The 17849-nt window shown below is 44.9% G+C and overlaps 1 protein-coding gene across 2 annotated transcripts in view; it reads left to right on the forward strand.

The window, feature by feature from the left end:
* The first annotated feature begins 4239 nt into the window (after positions 1–4239).
* LOC123578634 (zinc finger protein 708-like) overlaps positions 4240–17849 on the forward strand; it is a 79100-nt gene continuing 65490 nt past the window's right edge. Inside the window, exons 1-2 of one of the 2 annotated variants that reach the window (XM_045441636.1) lie at positions 4240–4708; positions 15915–16007. The gene's annotated coding sequence lies outside the window, so the exon portion shown is untranslated. The remainder of the gene's footprint in view (positions 4709–15914; positions 16008–17849) is intronic. The other variant, XM_045441635.1, reaches the window with a different exon arrangement.

The raw sequence follows: 17849 nt of genomic DNA on the forward strand, positions 1-17849 counted from the left end.
ATGAGAGCAAAGGACTGTGTGTTTTGGTGCCTAAATTTGTCTTTATTAGATTCTGTGCTTTGAGAGCCTACCCATTCAGCACACTGTTTCCTCTTTCTGAACATCCTATAGTTTCTCCAGTCTTGGTTTTTTTTTTTTTTAATTTTTTAATGTTTATTTTTGAGAGAGAGAGAGAGAGAGAGAGAGAGAGAAAGGGCCAGAGAGAGAGGAAGACACAGAATCTGAAGCAGGCTCCAGTCTCTGAGCTATCAGCACAGAGCCTGACGCAGGGCTTGAACCCATGAACTGCAAGATCGTGACCTGAGCCGAAGTCGGACGCTCAACCCACTGAGCCACCCAGGCGCCCCCAGAATTTTAACATTTAGGGGCACCTGGATGGCTCAGTCGGTTGAGCGTCCGACTTCGGCTCAGGTCATGATCTCACGGTTTGGGAGTTCGAGCCCTGTGTTGGGCTCTATGCTCTCAGCTCAGAGCCTGGAGCCTGCTCAGATCCTGTGTCTCTCTCTCTCTGCCCCTCCCCCGCTCATGCTCTGTCTTTCTCTCTCTCTCTCAAAAATAAATAAACATTAAAAGAAACTTAAAAAATAATAAAATATTTATTTATTTTTGAGGGGGAAGGGGCAGAGAGACGGGGATAGTGGATCCAAAGCAGGCTCTGTGCTGACAGCAGGATGCCTAAGGCAGGGCTGGAACTCATGAACTGCCAGAGCATGATCTGAATCAGAGTCGGATGCTTAACCAACTGAGCCACCCAGGCGCCCCATTACTCAAGTTTTAAAACATGAATACAAATATACATTGTGAAATGATTATCACAGCCAAGCTAATGAACATACCCCTCACCTCATATAGCTAAGATTTGTGTGTATGTGTGGTGAGAACACTTAAGATGTTCTCTCCTAGTGAATTTCAAGTGTACAATACACTATTAATTATAGCCACAATGATGTGTATTAGACTTGTAACTGACCTATTTAGCGTGGCTCCTAGCTCAGGAAATGGACAGGTAAGCCTGCCATGCAGGTGCACTGCCATGGCCAAGTGCTCTGTTCCAGGAAATCCCTACAGGGCTGGACAAATGTAAAGGGTAGCTCCCGGCTGGGTTTGCCAACAGTGTTGCCGAAATACCTCCCATCACCTCCTCACAAGAGAAGTTAATAACTCAAGAGACAAGGGATTGGGCAAAGAGAAAGGGAGAAATTTATTTGGGGGGAGAAGAGGCAGACGCAAGCCTTAACAACTGGCCTCTCTGCTAACAGGATGGACACCTAGTGTTTTATAGGGAGAGGGTCAGGGGGGCACTTGCGCGAGAACGGGCAGGGAGCACATGGTCACGCGTGGGGGCTGGTATGTGCTGAGCGCCTGATCACGAGCAGCACAGGGGAGGAAGTCTTGTAGGCATTCTGTTGCCATCAGGGCTTTTCTGCCCCAGCCATTGGAATGTCCCGGTCATTTCAAAACATCTTCATCAGTGCCTTAAAGACTGTGCTATAAGAACAATGGGCTTCAGTTAGAGCACGAGTGAAAAATGGTCTTGTCTATTTTATGGTTGTATTAAACATTTTTTTTAATGTTTTTTAAAATTTATTTTTGAGAGAGAGAGAGAGAGAGAACAAGCAGGGGAGGGGCAGAGAAAGAGGGGGACACAGAATTCAAAGCAGGCTCCAGGCTGTGAGCACAGAGCCCCACACGGGGCTCAAACTCACAAGTTGTGACATCACGGCCTGCGCCAAAGTCGGACGCTTAACGACCTGAGCCACCCAGGCGCCCCTATTTCTGGTGTTGCCTGTTGGGGTCTGCAACTGAGTAAGAGGGCTGGCTAGCTGAACTCTGATAATTATTTATCCTGCCTGAGTACCATTTGATTAGCATCTCAATATTTCTTCTGCCCTCAGCGCCTGATAACAAACATGCTAATCTTCACATTTATGATTTTAACTTTTTATGGGTTCCACATATACATACAGAATTGTTTTTTCTTGTGTGTGGCTTATTTAATTTAGCAAAGTGTCCTCTGGATACATCCTGTTGCTGCAAACAGAAATATTTCTTTCACTTTTGAGGCTGAACACACACACACACACACACACACACACACACACACACAACTTCAGAAGTATATTCAGGAATATATATATATATATATATATATATATATATATGCACACAAAATACTGTTTTTATTCATTGGAGGAGAGAATAGGTGATGTCAAAATAAATCATTTTGTGGGGTGCCTGGGTGGCTCAGTCTGTTGAGCATCTGACTCTTGGTTTTGGCTCAGGTCATGATCTCACAGTTTGTTGAGTTCAAGCCCCACATCAGGTTCTGTGCTGACAGTGCAGAGCCTGCTTGGAATTCTCTCTCTCTCTTTACCCCTCTGCCGCTCACTCTTTCTCTCTCTCTCAAGATAAATAAATAAACTTAAAAAAATAAAGGAATTAAAAAAATCACTTTGCATGTGGATTTTTTTGAGCTGAAGGCAATTAGGACCCAGCAGGCTCAGGTAATGTGATTTTGCCTCTAAGTTAACTGCTAGGAAGAAATTAGATAGGGGACCTCAACCAGGAAGAGAGCTAATACCAGAGATAATTTTTTTATCAGCAAGATTGGCCTGCCTGGTGTGGAAAACCTTTGCCAACATTTGCTCTTTCCTTTTTACTGTGAATTTATTAACCCCTTTTTGAAATTCTAAATCCCTACCCGCCCCCCCCCACCCTTCTTAGGTCAGAATGGCCAATAGGTATCATTTGCTTGTCCTTGAGCCTCCTATCTTTGAGGTTTCTGTAATGAAGAAATTAAATTTGTTTTTCTCCTGTGATTAATCTTTCTTTCTTTTTTTCTTTTTCTTTTTTTTTGAGTAGGCTCCACACTCAGCATGGAGCCCAACATGGGGCTTGAACTCATGACCCTGAGGTCAAGACCTGAGCTGAGATCAAGAGTTAGAGGCTTAACTGACTGAGCCACTCAGGCGCCCTTAATCTGTCTTATGTCAGTTTAATTATTAGACCAGCCAAAGAATCTAGAAGGAAAAGTTTTCCTCTTCTACACATTCATCCCAATCAGCAGGACAACTGTAGCGAGACCATTTCATATTTTACAGTGGGAAACCACTTACTATTTTCTAGAATGGCTAGCATAAAGAAAAAAAAAAATGACAACACCAAATTCCAGTGAAAACGTTGAGGAATTAGAGTTCTCATATCCTGCTAACGGGAGTGGAAGAGCTACATTCAACTCTGGAAAGCTGCTTGGCAGTTACTTATGAAAATAAACATTTCCCTACTGAAGGGGAGCATTTGGTCACCCGAACACATGCGCCTCTTCCGTTAAGAATTATTTTAGGCTGGTTATTTTAAGGAAACAGCAGACAAAGGAAAAAGTCTGAAATCCGAAGTTCTGGTTTCTTTTTGTAAGAGGCATTTGCATTTATAAAGGAAAGCTCTATTTGTAAGGATGCCTCCCTCTGTAGCCCAGAGAGGGAGAATGTGCAAATCTCCAGAAACTGATCAATGGAGAAAGCATGGATTGAAATCCGGACAACAACCGTAGGCTTGATCCTCGTGCTCTGCCTGGTCACCTCCCCCCAAATGCTTCCCAGTAGGATCACGCGTGGGGTTCCCCAAAGCATTACTGCTGCTGCCCACCCCCTCAGATTCCGTCACTCGGTCACTTGGTGTGGGTGGAAACAAGTGTTGTGTTAATGAAGCACTCTCCACGATTCTAAGTGAGGCCAGAGTTAAGCACGAGAGCTTCCCATCATTTTATGGGAGTTGAGTGCAGGCTTTGGCTCAAGAAGAGGTAACAGGGTCTCCTCTCCATGAGTCGGGGAGGGCCGGTCACGTCCCTACCGCACGCGTTCCTGCGCTGCAGAGCTTGGGGGCCTCTGTAGGAAATGAGGCCCCTTGGAAGTCGCCGGGTGGTCTCTGGGGCCTCTCTCCAGCCCAGCCCAGCCCAAATAGATTGCTGAAGGGTCCCAAGAAAGAATTCAGGGACACATACAGCACAGCAAATGAGTGACACAAACAGGACAGCTTACTGAAACAAAGTACACTCTCAAGACGTGAGAGTAAGAGATCCCCGGGGTGGGGGTGGGGGGCGGGGAGGGGGGAGAGAGCTGGGGGCCCTGGGCTTTGGGTTTCCAAGGGTGATTGACAGTTGTTAACTAGGGGGTGGGCTATTTATTACTTGGGGTGGGAATTTCTTGCAAGCAGGGTTTCCGCGCCTTTTCTTCCTTATTTGGTCAGGCGTTTCCTGTCATGGCACCCGCCATCTTGGGCCTGTCTGGTTCGAGCTGGCTTCTCGTGGAGAGCGGCCCGCGTGGGCATCCGCCTCCCCTGCCAGGGGGCCACGCTCCCCTCCCCTCCCCTCCCCTGCAGGGAGCCCGTCGGAACAGACTCAGGGCCTACTGTGGCACCCAGAGGAGGAGAAAGGCAGGGGGTGCTCTCCCAGTAGGAGCTCAGGGAGTTTCTGAAACAGCTCAGGACACAAAGGACCAGGAAGTGGGGCCTCTTCTGCATTTCGGCGTCCTGCCTGCAGGCGAGCGGTTTGCTGCCGCCGCCGAGACGCCCTTCCGGTGCCTCTGAAGGCATTTTCTCCCGGCGCAGCTGCGACTTCTCCGCCAGTGCCTTCGGAGAAAGAGATCTAGAGGACGAGGAGAGGAAAAAAAAAACCCCAAAAAACAAACAAGAAGGAATGGCTGGGTCCCAGGTAAGCCGTGCGGCCCACGTCAGAAGCCGTGTCATCTCTTTGTCCCGAAATTCCGTGCAAGGAGAAGTCGCCAAGGTCGGGGGCGCCTGGGTGGCCCAGTCGGTGGAGCTTTCTGGATTCTGGATTCCGGCTCAGGCCCCGGCCCCGGGGGGGTCGTGGGTTGGAGCCCCCTCCCCCCGCGTCCGGCCGCGGCTGAGCGTGGAGCCTGCTTGAGACTCTCTCGCTCTCCCCCTCCGCCCCTTCCTCGCGCGCGCGCACGCGTGGACGCGCTCGCTCGCTCTCAATTAAAAAAATTTTTTTTTTTTTTTTTTTTTGCAAATGTTGATTACGCTAGTTCTCCCGTTCCTGCCTTGTGAGCGTTTTCACTTATTTTTAGGAAGCTTTTTTAAAAGGATACTGACATTGTGCGCTTTAGAAAACCCTCCTCGGTTCCAGCGCCCTCTTTCCCTTCCCTCCAGCCCGGCTTCCAGCAGGACGTGAGCAATTGTCACTCGGAACTCCTGTCTTGCGTGTATCGAAAATGTCCCTTCTGACCGATCCACAGGGAATCCCAAAGTTTTCTGTTGCGGAGGGGGCCGAGTCCTGGGAGATCGGGCAAGGGGAACATTTTTCACCGTTAGGTCCCATCTGGATGCTTTAACGGCTCTGGGTAGACCAGGATTAAGAAAATGCGGTTAAATAAGCAGAATGGATAAGTGTCCCGGAATAACTCGGAAAGTTCTGGAAAAGAGACAGTCTTCCCTGTTTAGAATGTGAAAGAAAGATGCTCTATTTAAAATACACGATTATGTTACAGGCCGTGGGAGCTCCGTGTGGCTGTAATTTGTATAAATCCCACAGTTTTCTAGCAATTAGATTCATATTCTGATTTACTTTTTGGGGGAACGAGAACACAGCGGTGATCATGTGTCCTTCCGTGTGCCTTAGGCACTGGTACCGGTTTGCTTCATTACGGCTGATGTTAATTAACTTCTTTTCCTTGGCTCATTGCTCTCTGACCGGGTCCTCCTCTACAGCATCGATATTTTCCATTATATCGTTCGTAAGGAGGTTCGGTGGAGTTACTGAAAGGTGCAGAAGCCTTTACGTTTAAACTGCAAACTCTTTTCTTCTTCTTGTAGTTTCTGTTGGAAAATGAAGACTCTCACTTTTGTGTAGTCTGGAGACACTTCTGGCACCGTGTTTCTAAATAATTCAGGCCATTGTCCTGCAAGTTTCCGTTTTATTACATTTTACTCTGCACTCATGTCTCAGACACGCTCTCCTTGTATTTTCAGAAAAAGAAAATCACATAAATTGACATATGTTTTAGCGCCATAAACTTCTAAAACCTAACATAGCATAAATGATTATTGAAAAAATTTTTAATGAAATTCTAGACTCAAAAGCATTAGCTTTTTTTTTTTTTCCAAATTTTTATTCAAATTCTAGGAAGTTTTTATATATATACATGTGTGTGTGTGTATATATATATATATGTATATATGTGATATAGCTGTTTTCTTTATAGCGTTCTGTGTGTTTTCATAGTGTGATTAAAAGCCATCATCCACACATGGGTTTATAAGTTTTACGCCATTGGAAATGTTTCTTAAGTTACCAGGACAGTTTTGTACTGTCACTTTTGATGTGTATATAATTACTTTTTACATGTGTGGATCCTGTCTCGTTTCCATCACTCTTCTCAGGTTTGACACCTTCATGAACATTGCTTTGGAGTCCTCGCTGTATATTGACCTGTGTGTCATTTTAGATCAACTCTGGGGCAGGTAACCTGGATTAAAGCCTAATCCCTTCCATGTACTGGATGGTTGACAAAATATTCTCATAAAAAAGGAAGAATAATACGTTCTGTTAGATTATTAATACTTATTTGTGCATTAATTTATGAAAAAATCGTTAGAATGTCATCTAGTAACTGATATTGTTGGGCCATTTTTTTTTTTTTTTTAATTTTTTTTTTTTTCAACGTTTATTTATTTTTGGGACAGAGAGAGACAGAGCATGAACGGGGGAGGGGCAGAGAGAGAGGGAGACACAGAATCGGAAACAGGCTCCAGGCTCTGAGCCATCAGCCCAGAGCCCGACGCGGGGCTCGAACTCACGGACCGCGAGATCGTGACCTGGCTGAAGTCGGACGCTTAACCGACTGCGCCACCCAGGCGCCCCATGGGCCATTTTTGCTATTCTAGTAGAACCTGCAATTGCGTTTAAATGCCTTCGGTTCCCAGTCCTCCAATACTTCTTGGAGTTCTACCTCTTTGTTATTAAAAAGTGTATCCCTTAGCCCACAGGCTACTGTCTGGAAAGAAATGGAGATCCCACCCCAGAACTCAACAGAATCTGCATTTAGGAAGATGTCCGTGCATTATTGTGAAATTCACATTCACATTAGAATTTGCTAAGTACATCTGTAACCCACTAAAACTTTCCATCTAAGAGACACAACGTATACGCTATGATAGAAATACGGTACTCAAAAATGTGTATGTCTGTGTTGATGCCTTCGTTTCACAATTTATCTTGGGTAAACACAGTATATGTAGTGGTTTTGTGGATCAGACTCCATCCTCGTAACTCAGAGTTCGAGAATACATCAGAGCATATTACTGGCTTAATTATCTTATGGATAAAGCAGGGAACACACGTAAGCCAGAACTAGTTGTCCTTAGTATGATCAAAGTAACATGAGTTCACACCAGGTAAGAGTCACAGAGTGACTTTTAACAAAGTTAAAGGCGAACTTTACCTTTATACCAGGTAAAGTTGTGATACAAAGGGAATTTTATTTGCAGCACATAAGGAGATCCTTGGGAATAACTTCTGAAGCCTTGATTTCCCAAGCAAGGCTGAGTGGGTTCCTTTTATTTAGAGTTAGGATGGATGTTCAGAAAGGGGAGCCTTGTCATATTAGGTAGAGGCGGACATAAGGCCATGCACATTCCATACGGAAACAGGTCTGTGCTTTGTATGTTACATCAATGGGGCTTGTGCTCCTTGGGTGGAGATTTAGTATTATAATGAGGTGAAGATAATTGTCAGTCACCCTAAAGTCCGTCTGCAGGTGTGATTTGGAGGTTAAGCTCACGCTGGTGTCGGTGGCCGGGGCACTGGAGCTCTTTGTCAAGGCACTCATTGCTTGAGGTTCGGAAGTTTCCATTTCCATGATGCGAGGCTATGCCCATCAGGTCTCTTGCCCAAATTGAAAGATAAGCAGGAAAGAAGAGCTGAATGAAAATGTGGGATAAGGTTTCGTTGGGGACATGCAGGTGGGCAGTAGGGTCTAGCTGGTGACAAATCCCTCCTCTAGTTTCATTCTGCCCCTCGTTCTCGAGGGGCACCAGCAGAAGGTCCATCCTGGAGCTACTTCCTGCTGGGCATGGGCATGTCATAAGGATTGACTGAGGAGCAGAATTTCCCCTCAGCTAGATTTAAAAAAAAAAATTTTTTTTTAACGTTTATTCAGTTTTGAGAGATGGAGAGAGACAGCATGAGTGCAGGAGGGGCAGACAGAGGGGGAGAACAGATTCCAAAGCAGGCTCCAGGCTCTGAGCGGTCAGCACAGAGCTGACGCAGGGCGTGAACCCACAGACCGCGAGATCATGACCCGAGCCCAAGTTGGACGCGTAACCGACTGAGCCACCCAGGCGCCCTCCCTCAGCTAGTTTTAGATCTGCTTGTGGGTCCCCAAGCTCATGTAACCTCGTGTTACTACCGTTTGTAACTTTATGGTCTCTGAGCTTGGACACAAATTGTACCAAAGTCGATGCGAGTATGCAAGGTCCAAACAGCAAGAAGAGCAGTATTTTTTGTTAGTTTCCTTTTGCTATGTGATCTTACTGCTGTTTACTAGGGAAGTTACCCCCAGGGATGGTCCACTGTGTTGACAGCTTTTGGCATCTCTAGGATAATAGTGACAAGAACTCACATTAAGAGAGTGTTCATTGTGCCATCAGACCAGAGGAAGAGGGGGCTAGACCATTATTGCGCTATGTATTAACAATAAGCTGTGGTATTTATTACCCCTCATGGAGAGAGTGATTTAATCTGTTAAATGGGCCTGGCAGCAACCAGTAAGGCTGAAGAAATCAGAGCAGAACTAGTATCATACAGATAGTGATTATGTTTTTCTTTTCTTTCTCTCTCTCTCTCTTTTTTTTTAATGTTTATTTATTTTTGAGAAACACAGAGTGCAAGTGGGGAGGGTCAGAGAGAGAGGGAGACACAGAATCTGAAACAAGCTCCAGGCTCTGAGCTGTCAGCACAGAGCCCGATGCGGGGCTCGAACTCACGGGCCGCGAGATCATGACCTGAGCTGAAGTGGGTCGCCCAACTGACTGAGGCACCCAGGTGCGTCTCTCTCTCTCTCTCTCTTTCTTTTAATGTTTATTTATTTTTGTGAAACAGAGTGTGAGCGGGGGAGGGGCAGAGAGAGGGGGAGACAGAATCCAAAGCAGGCTCCAGGCTCTGAGCTGTCAGCACAGAGCCTCACGCGGGGCTCGAACCCACAAACCGCAAGATCATGACCTGAGCCGAAGTTGGACGCTTAACCGACTGAGCCACCCAGGCACCCCTTTTGTTGTTGTTTTTAAACAAAATTTTAAGTGTATTTCTTTATTTTGAGAGAGACAGAGCACAAGTTGGGGAGGAACAGAGAGAGAGGGAGAGAATCCCAAGCAGGCTTCGCACTGTAAGCACAGATCCCGATGCAGGGCTTGAACCCATGAACTGCGAGACCATAACATGAGCTGAAACCAAGAGTCAGATGCTCAACAGACTGAGCCACCCAGGCACCCTGAGATTACTATGTTTTAAATTTGAGGACCTTTATCCATTGAGGTTCTCCTTATTTTGGGAGTGTCTCCAGAACAGAAGTTTCAGGTCAGTGAGTTGCTCACAGGAATATTGTCATCTGGTGCTCTGGCTCCCTGGGCCTCTGTGTAGATACTTTTTTTACTCTAATCTGGTGGATTCGAGAAGGTAGGATGCCTTCTAATTTGAAGGAAGAGTATGTGGTTAGTAGTACTGGGTGGGGCGCTGGCCAAGAGTATAGTCAGGGTAAAAATGGGGTGACCCACTTTTCCAAGTTTTTTTTTAAAGTTTATTTATTTATTTATTTATTTATTTATTTATTTATTTTTAACGTTTATTCATTTTTGAGACAGAGAGAGACACAGCATGAACGGGGGAGGGGCAGAGAGAGAGGGAGACACAGAATCGGAAACAGGCTCCAGGCTCCGAGCCATCAGCCCAGAGCCTGACGCGGGGCTCGAACTCACGGACCGCGAGATCGTGACCTGAGCTGAAGTCGGCCGCTTAACCGACTGAGCCACCCAGGCGCCCCTTAAAGTTTATTTTTGAGACAGGGAGAGGGAGAGGGTGAACAGGGAAGGGACAGAGAGAGGAGGAGGGAGAGAATCCCAGTCAGGCTCCTCACTGTCAGTGCAGAGCCTGATGCAGAGCTCGGAGCTTGAACTCACGAAGTAGGAGATCATGATCCAAGCCAAAATCAAGAGCCTGACACTTAACTGACTGAGCCACCCAGGCATCCCTGTTTTTCCATATTTTGAGGTACATCAGTCTCCAGTTTCATTTGAGTGAAGCTTAGTTTCAGTGGGTAGTGGGAGGAAACCTCTCCATCACCTGCTGGGGATTAATTATTTGCTAAATGGCCTGACTTCTGGCTCTGGAGGGGGGAGGCAGGTGGAGCATTTTGGAAAGTTATCCCATATGTCATTTCAAATGGGCTGAGCTTTCAGTTTCTTTATTTTATTATTTTTAAGTTTAAAATTTTCTTTAAATGCTTATTTTTGAGAGAGAGAGAGAGAGAGCGCGCGCGCACGAGCTGGGGGTGGGGTGGGGGCGACAGGATCTGAAAAGGGCTGTGCACTGACCCCAGAGAAAACGGGCAGAGCTTTCAGTTTGCCTGTTGGGGCTGCTCTGATTCTGGTGAGAGCTATTGGAACTAACTTTAATCTGTTTTCCTGTGTTTCCTGATACGACTTTGCCAGAGTCTTTTTAGGGTTCTGTTAGCCCATTCTGTCTTCCCAGAAGACTGAGAGGTCTCCAGGCAGAGTGTAACCTCCACTTGATATTTAAGGGCTTGGCTACCTCAGAAATGATTTTTGATATAAATCAAAAAGGTCGTTCTGGATTGACCTTGGCAACCCAAATCAGGGAATTTTCCCCCTTATTAACGCCCTTTCTGGGGCTCCTGGGTGGCTCAGTTGGTTAAGCGTCGGACTCTTGATTTCGGCTCAGGTCATGATATCGTGGTTCGTGAGTTCAAACCCCACGTCTGGCTCTGTGCTGACAGCTCAGAGCCTGGAGCCCGCTTTGGATTCTGTCTCCCTCTCTCTCTGCCCCTCCCCTGCTCGTGGTCTGTCTCTGTCTCTCTCTCTCTCTCTCTCAAAAATAAACAAACATTAAAAAAACTTAAATTATTAAGGTCCTTTCTGCCTCACAGAGAAAGGCCTCAATCCATCCACTGAATGTATCCACAAACACCCAAAGGTATCTGAACCCTCTGGGAGCAATTTGCCTTACACTAACGTCCCTTCACCAACCCTCCCCAGACATTGCCCTTGGATTTGAGTTTCTCTAACTAAAGGGTGTACCAAAGGTCTAGTTTATCATTGTTTGCCTACAGTAGGCACATTGATTTGTTATTTTCTCGGTGCCTTCCTTCATCGTTGGGGTGCTCATAATCTTTAGTAACCATAGGTATAAGGCTTCCTTACCATGGTGGGTTGAGGCAGGTGCACTCTTCAGGGAGTCTACAGCAGTCTAAGGTACCCGGATTCTCCAGTGGTTATTCATCATCCATCCTCTGGCTGGTGGGAACCATCGATAACCCAGCTTTACAGCCTCTTTTATCTCATTGTGGAAGCAGGACGGAGTGAGCTAACGTAGTGGTAGAGAGGGAGTTACTGGAAAATGCAGAATCTCCCCAGACTTTGGTGTGCTTTTGGTGCTGCATCTGCAAAATTATTTTCCTCTGTTCCCTCTGAATTTCCTTTTTGAGGACTCGACGATGAACCACTGCCACTCGTTTAGGTGTGTGTATGGCTTCTGGCGGTCTGAGAATTTCCTTGCCATATTTAATTTCTTTTTTTTTTTTTTTTTTTAAATAACAAGTTTTTTTTTGTTTTTTTTTTTTAATTTTTTTTTTCAACGTTTATTTATTTTTGGGACAGAGAGAGACAGAGCATGAACGGGGGAGGGACAGAGAGAGAGGGAGACACAGAATCGGAAACAGGCTCCAGGCCCTGAGCCATCAGCCCAGAGCCCGACGCGGGGCTCGAACTCACGGACCGCGAGATTGTGACCTGGCGGAAGTCGGATGCTTAACCGACTGCGCCACCCAGGCGCCCCGCCATATTTAATTTCTGCATGCTTGGTAGTTAGCAGTCTTCCCTCAACAAAAATGTAATCCTATTTGTCATTACCTTTCTTACCAAAAACACATATTACTTTCCTTCCATATAGACTTGCTTTCCTTACCATTTTTAGCAGTCTCAGTTACACATATCAGAATTACAAGTTTTTTGTTTTTTTTTTTTTAACGTTTATTTATTTTTGAGATAGAGAGAACATGAATGGGGGAGGGTCAGAGAGAGAGGGAGACACAGAATCTGAAGCAGGCTCCAGGACCTGAGCTGTTAGCACAGAGCCCGACGCAGGGCTCGAACTCAGACTGAGATCATGACCTGAGCCAAAGTCGGACGCCTAACTGACTGAGCCACCCAGGCGCCCCCAGAATTTTAACATTTAGGGGCACCTGGATGGCTCAGTCGGTTGAGCGTCCGACTTCGGCTCAGGTCATGATCTCACGGTTTGTGAGTTCGAGCCCCACATTGAACTCTGTGCTACCCTCTCTCTGCTCCTCCTCCACTCACACTCAGTTTCTCTCAAAAATAAAGTAAAAACATTAAAAAAAAAAAAAAAGAATTTTAACATTTAGAAACCTGAATTTCTAGTAAAAAATAAGTACTACCCAATTGTGAACTGTCTGTTGCACCAGAATTCTTTAGATTGGCAAATTTATGAACATATGTCATAATTTCTAGAATAGTTTTTTGATAGAACTATATATATATGTGTGTGTGTGTGTGTAAATGTTTATTAATTTCTAAGAGAGAGAGAGAAAGAGAGAGAGAGGCAGAGCATGAACAAGGGAGGGGGGCAGAGAGAGAGGGAGACACAGAATCTGAAGCAGGCTCCAAGCTCCAAGCTGTCAGCACAGAGCCTGATGCAGGGCTCGAACCCATGATCCGTGAGATCATGACCTGAGCCGAAGTCGGATGTTTAACTGATTGAGCTACCCAGGCGCCCCAAGAACCTTTTTTTTTTTTTTTTTTTAATTTTTTTTTAACATTTATTTATTTTTGAGACAGAGAGAGACAGAGCATGAACAGGGGAGGGTCAGAGAGAGGGAGACACAGAATCTGAAACAGGCTCCAGGCTCTGAGCTGTCAGCACAGAGCCCGACGCGGGGCTCGAACTCATGGACCAAGAGATCATGACCTGAGCTGAAGTCGGCCGCTTAACTGACTGATCCACCCAGGCACCCCCAAGAACCTTTTAATAAAGCATAAAACGTGTACTTCCAGACCCAAATTTATCTCTAATAAATATTTCTCTCTAATAAAACAAGAACAGATAAACCTAATGTTTAATAATCAGTGTTTCAGTATTCTGTCTTCTTTGGAAAAGACTTAGATATCCAGTGAGTTCAAACCAATTTATCATTTACTTGAGCAAAACTTCAGAGTGTTAGATTATCAAAGATTTTGTAAGCTATTTAAACATTCACCTATCAGTCTGTTTACTTATTGAACTTACTTACTCTTTAACAATTACCCACGAAAACTATGGGACAGACCGAATTTTAAATTCTTTTTGGTGACAAATTGTAACAGATACAACGTGAACATGACTAGTAAATTCAGGTAGAACAAAGGTTAATTATCTCTTATTTTCGATGTTGATAACTCCAAAAGATCTGCCTATTTTAATGAAACCAACAAGCTTAAACTTTAGTTTACAAAAAATGATCCCAGATAGGTGAATGTGAAAAACATTTGGCATATATGTATCATATATATGACATTCTATTATATACACACACACACACACACACACACAGACACACACACATATATATATTAATAAGCGTTTGTCTTTTGAACCAGTTAAATAGAGCTCTTACTTGTTCCAAGTGCCCGCTTCCAGTGACCCAGGGAGTGCTGTCTCCTTTGTCTGGGGATAGGAGGAAAGGAGGAAGTGCTCAGGGTGGAGATTTAAGCTGGGAACAAGAAGCCGACCAAACAACCAGGTGGGATGGAGATTTCAGTCTCAGACCTTAGCCCCGTCTCTGCTGGGTCACTCTGCTGGGTCACTCCCATCCCAAGCCTGTGAATGGCTGGGTCCTGTGATCTTCTGGGGATGTCTAGACTCAACTTGAACGAGTATTCAGTTTTCCCCGGGTATTCTGAGCGTTAATGCCGTCTTGCCCAGACTTTGTGGGACAGCTCTCCCCATTTACCTCTTAAAGCTGTGCCACAGACCTGGTATGGCTTATCCCAACAGAAATCCTTCTGAGTAATAGTACTCAGAATGGCCACTGGATTTCAGGGGCCGTCAGAACACCAGGCTGGCAGTCATAGGCGTGAAGAGTGAGCGCCCCCTCTGTCCCCCAAGGAATCTGCCTCCTGCCACAGTAACTTGAACAGGTTTAGCCAGAGTGACCTTGTGCTGACCGCTGCTTCGTCTGTTGGGAACCAGGGAAACAGAGCCTAGAACCTGAGAAAGACACATGTGGATTGCCAGATTCGTAAGTGAACTAAAGTGAACTTGCTCCTTGGTGAGTCACAGACAGATCACAGACAGAAACGACACCAAGCAGAGTTGCCAACACAAGGGAAAGTTTATTTGTAGCAAATAAGGAGGTCACAGGGAATAACTTCTAAAGCCAAGACTCCGGAGCAAGAGTGAATGAGTTCCTTTTATTTAGGCTTAGGGTGAATATTTATTTTTCCCTTTTTTTAAAATTCAAATTTTACTTTATTATTACTATTTTTTAAATTTTTATTTATTTCTGAAAGAGAGACAGAGCATGAGTGGGGGAGGGGCAGAGAGAGAGGGAGACACAGAATCTGAAGCAGACTCCAGGCTCTGATCTGTCAGCACAGAGCCTGACGCGGGACTCAAACTGATGAACCGTGAGATCATGACCTGAGCTGAAGTCGGACGCTCAACTGACTGAGCCACCCAGGCGCCCCTGTTTTATTATTATTTAAAAAAAAATTATTTATTCTTGGGGGAGCGGGCAGAGAGAGAGGGGGAGAGAGAGAATCTCAAGCAGGCTTAGCATTGTCAGTGCAGAGCCTGATGCAGGGCTTGAACTCACCAACTGTGAGATTTATGACCCGAGCTGAAATCAAGGGTCGGATGGTTAAGTGACTGAGTCATCCAGGCGCGCCTAAAATTTAAATTTTAGTTAACATACAGTGCAATATTGCTCCCAGGAGTAGGATTCAGTGATTCATCACTTCCATACAACACCCAGTACTCATCCCACCAAAGTGCCCTCCTCAGTACCCATCGCCCATCTAGCCCACCCCCCACCCACCTCCCTCTGTCAACCCTCAGTTTGTTCTCTATTATTAAGAGTCTCTTGTGGCTTATTGTCCTCTCTTCTCTCCCCTCCCCTTCTCATATGTTCATCTGTTTTCTTTCTTAAATTCCACGAGTGATCATGATATTTGGCTTTGTCTGATTTATTTTTCTTAGCGTAATACATTGTAGCTCTATTCATGTCGTTACAAATGGCAAGATGTCGTTCTTTTTGATAGCTAAGTAATATTCCTCTGTGTGTGTGTGTGTGTGTGTGTGTGTACACGCATGCACACGCACGCACACACGTCACATCTTTATCCATTCATCACTTGATGGACATTTGGGCTTTTTCCATACTTTGGCTACGGCTGATAGTGCTGCTATAAACATCGGGGTTTGTGTGCCCTTTTGTATCTGTATTTTTGTATCCTTTTGATAAGTACCTAGTGCAATTGCTGGATGGTAGTGTAGTTCTATTTTTAGATTTTCTAGAATTCTACAGTGTCCTCTCTTCTCTACTGAGCACAGTCGTGGATGGAAAGTTAGAATCTCCAGCAATACTCATATTCCTTTTTCTAATAAACAGATCTTGTGTCAAAGCCAGACCTGGTCATCTTTTTGGAGCAAGAGAAGGAGCTCAGGGATGTGAAGAGAGAGGACAAGGTAGCCACACACTCAGGTAGGTGGGCATGAATGAAGCAGATGCCAGAGGAAGGGTTCAAATGTCAAGGAGCAAGGTAGACCTTACATTGTGGTTTAGGCAGCTCTCCTTGAATAGAAATAAGTTTGAGAAGGGTAGGTGTATTTCTCTTGCTGTCACAGAGGGACGCTTCCTGTCCAACACTCATCAGGCTGTTACATCCTCTGAGGATTCTCCTTTAGCTCTAGTGATGGTCCATCACATCCACAGCATGGACAAAAGCCTCCTCGTGGATGGTGAGGGCCTCCATGATCTAAGTGCTTTTCCATCGCTTTTGGAGGCCTGCGGAAATCTGTGCGTATTTCTGAGGGTCTCTATGTTAAGTCATTCCTAAGTTCTGTTTTGCCTCCCGTCAGAAGTGTATGAGGATGCGGGGGCATATGGGGATTTGGTGCAGCAATCCCAGAAACAGTGGAGACAGATTTCACCTGTTTTCTGCTTTTTGATTTCCAGTCTTAGGGAGGCTTTAAACATAACTGTACAAAACTGAGACTGAGGAATTTCTCCAGATAACAAAGCACCTCCCTAAAATGAGAAAATCTAATGCTTTATTTCCCTTCACAGTTTCCTTATTCTTTCTGGACTGACAGTAGAAATTGCAACTCAGTGTGTTCCAATTTCTCAGTTGTTAAATAATTCAATGTTTCTATTTGTATCCTAGAGTTCCTACATAGGGTAATGCCATACAGGAGCTGGAACACTTAGAACTTAGAGCACATAAGGTGTGCCTGGGTGTCAGTCCGTGAAGTGTCTGACCCTTGATCTTGGCTCAAGTTGTGATCTTTTTTTTTTTTTTTTTTTTTTAATTTATTTTTCGGACAGAGAGACAGAGCATGAATGGGGGAGGGGCCGAGAGAGAGGGAGACACAGAATCGGAAACAGGCTCCAGGCTCCGAGCCATCAGCCCAGAGCCCGACGCGGGGCTCGAACCCACGGACCGCGAGATCTGACCTGGCTGAAGTCGGACGCTTAACCGACTGCGCCACCCAGGCGCCCCTCAAGTTGTGATCTTAAGGTTTCTGGGATCGAGCCCTGTGTTGGGCTCTGTGCTGACAGTGTGGAGCCTGCTTGGGGTTCTGTCTCTCCCTTTCTGCCTCTCTCTCTCTCAAAAATAAATAAATAAACTTAAAAAAAAGAAATGAGTTGCATAATTAGTAAAAGTCTCGTATTAAAAAAAATGTTTTGTTCACACATGTAATTTATTTCAAGAAAAATTAATCCTCAGGTTTTCCTTCTTTCCTGAGAGTGTGTCTGAATTTAATCCCCCAAATTTATTTATTTATAGTTTTTTTAAGTTAATTTTGAGAGGGTGTGCACGCACAAGTGGGGGAGGGGCAGAGAGAGAGGGAGAGAGACAAGCCCAAGCGCGGTCTACACTGTTAGCACAGAGCTTGACGCGGGGCTCAAACTCCCAAACCGTGAGATCGTGACCTGAGCCAAAATCAAGAGCCAGACGCTTCACTGACTGACCCACCCAGGAGCCCCTCATGTCAGTATATTTTAAGACAGTGTGGGTTCGACTCAGCTATTCATCAGCTGTATGTCCTTATATAAATAAATAAAATAAAATTATAAAATAAATAAATAAATAAAATAAAAAATAAATAAAATAAAAAAATAAATAAATAAAATTATAAATAAATAAAATAAAATAAATAAGTAAAATTATGTGTTTGTATAAGTATCACCCATTTATACTTTGCCTGTGACTCATGTTGTTTCTTTCTTTCCATGGTTGGTGGTCAGTGAATGTTTTATGTCTAAGTGGGTTGTCATAGTAATGGAATTAGTTTCCTCCAATACGGTTTCAGGACTAGAACC

Source organism: Leopardus geoffroyi, chromosome E2 (assembly GCF_018350155.1).
Source record: "Leopardus geoffroyi isolate Oge1 chromosome E2, O.geoffroyi_Oge1_pat1.0, whole genome shotgun sequence".
NCBI lineage: Eukaryota > Metazoa > Chordata > Mammalia > Carnivora > Felidae > Leopardus > Leopardus geoffroyi.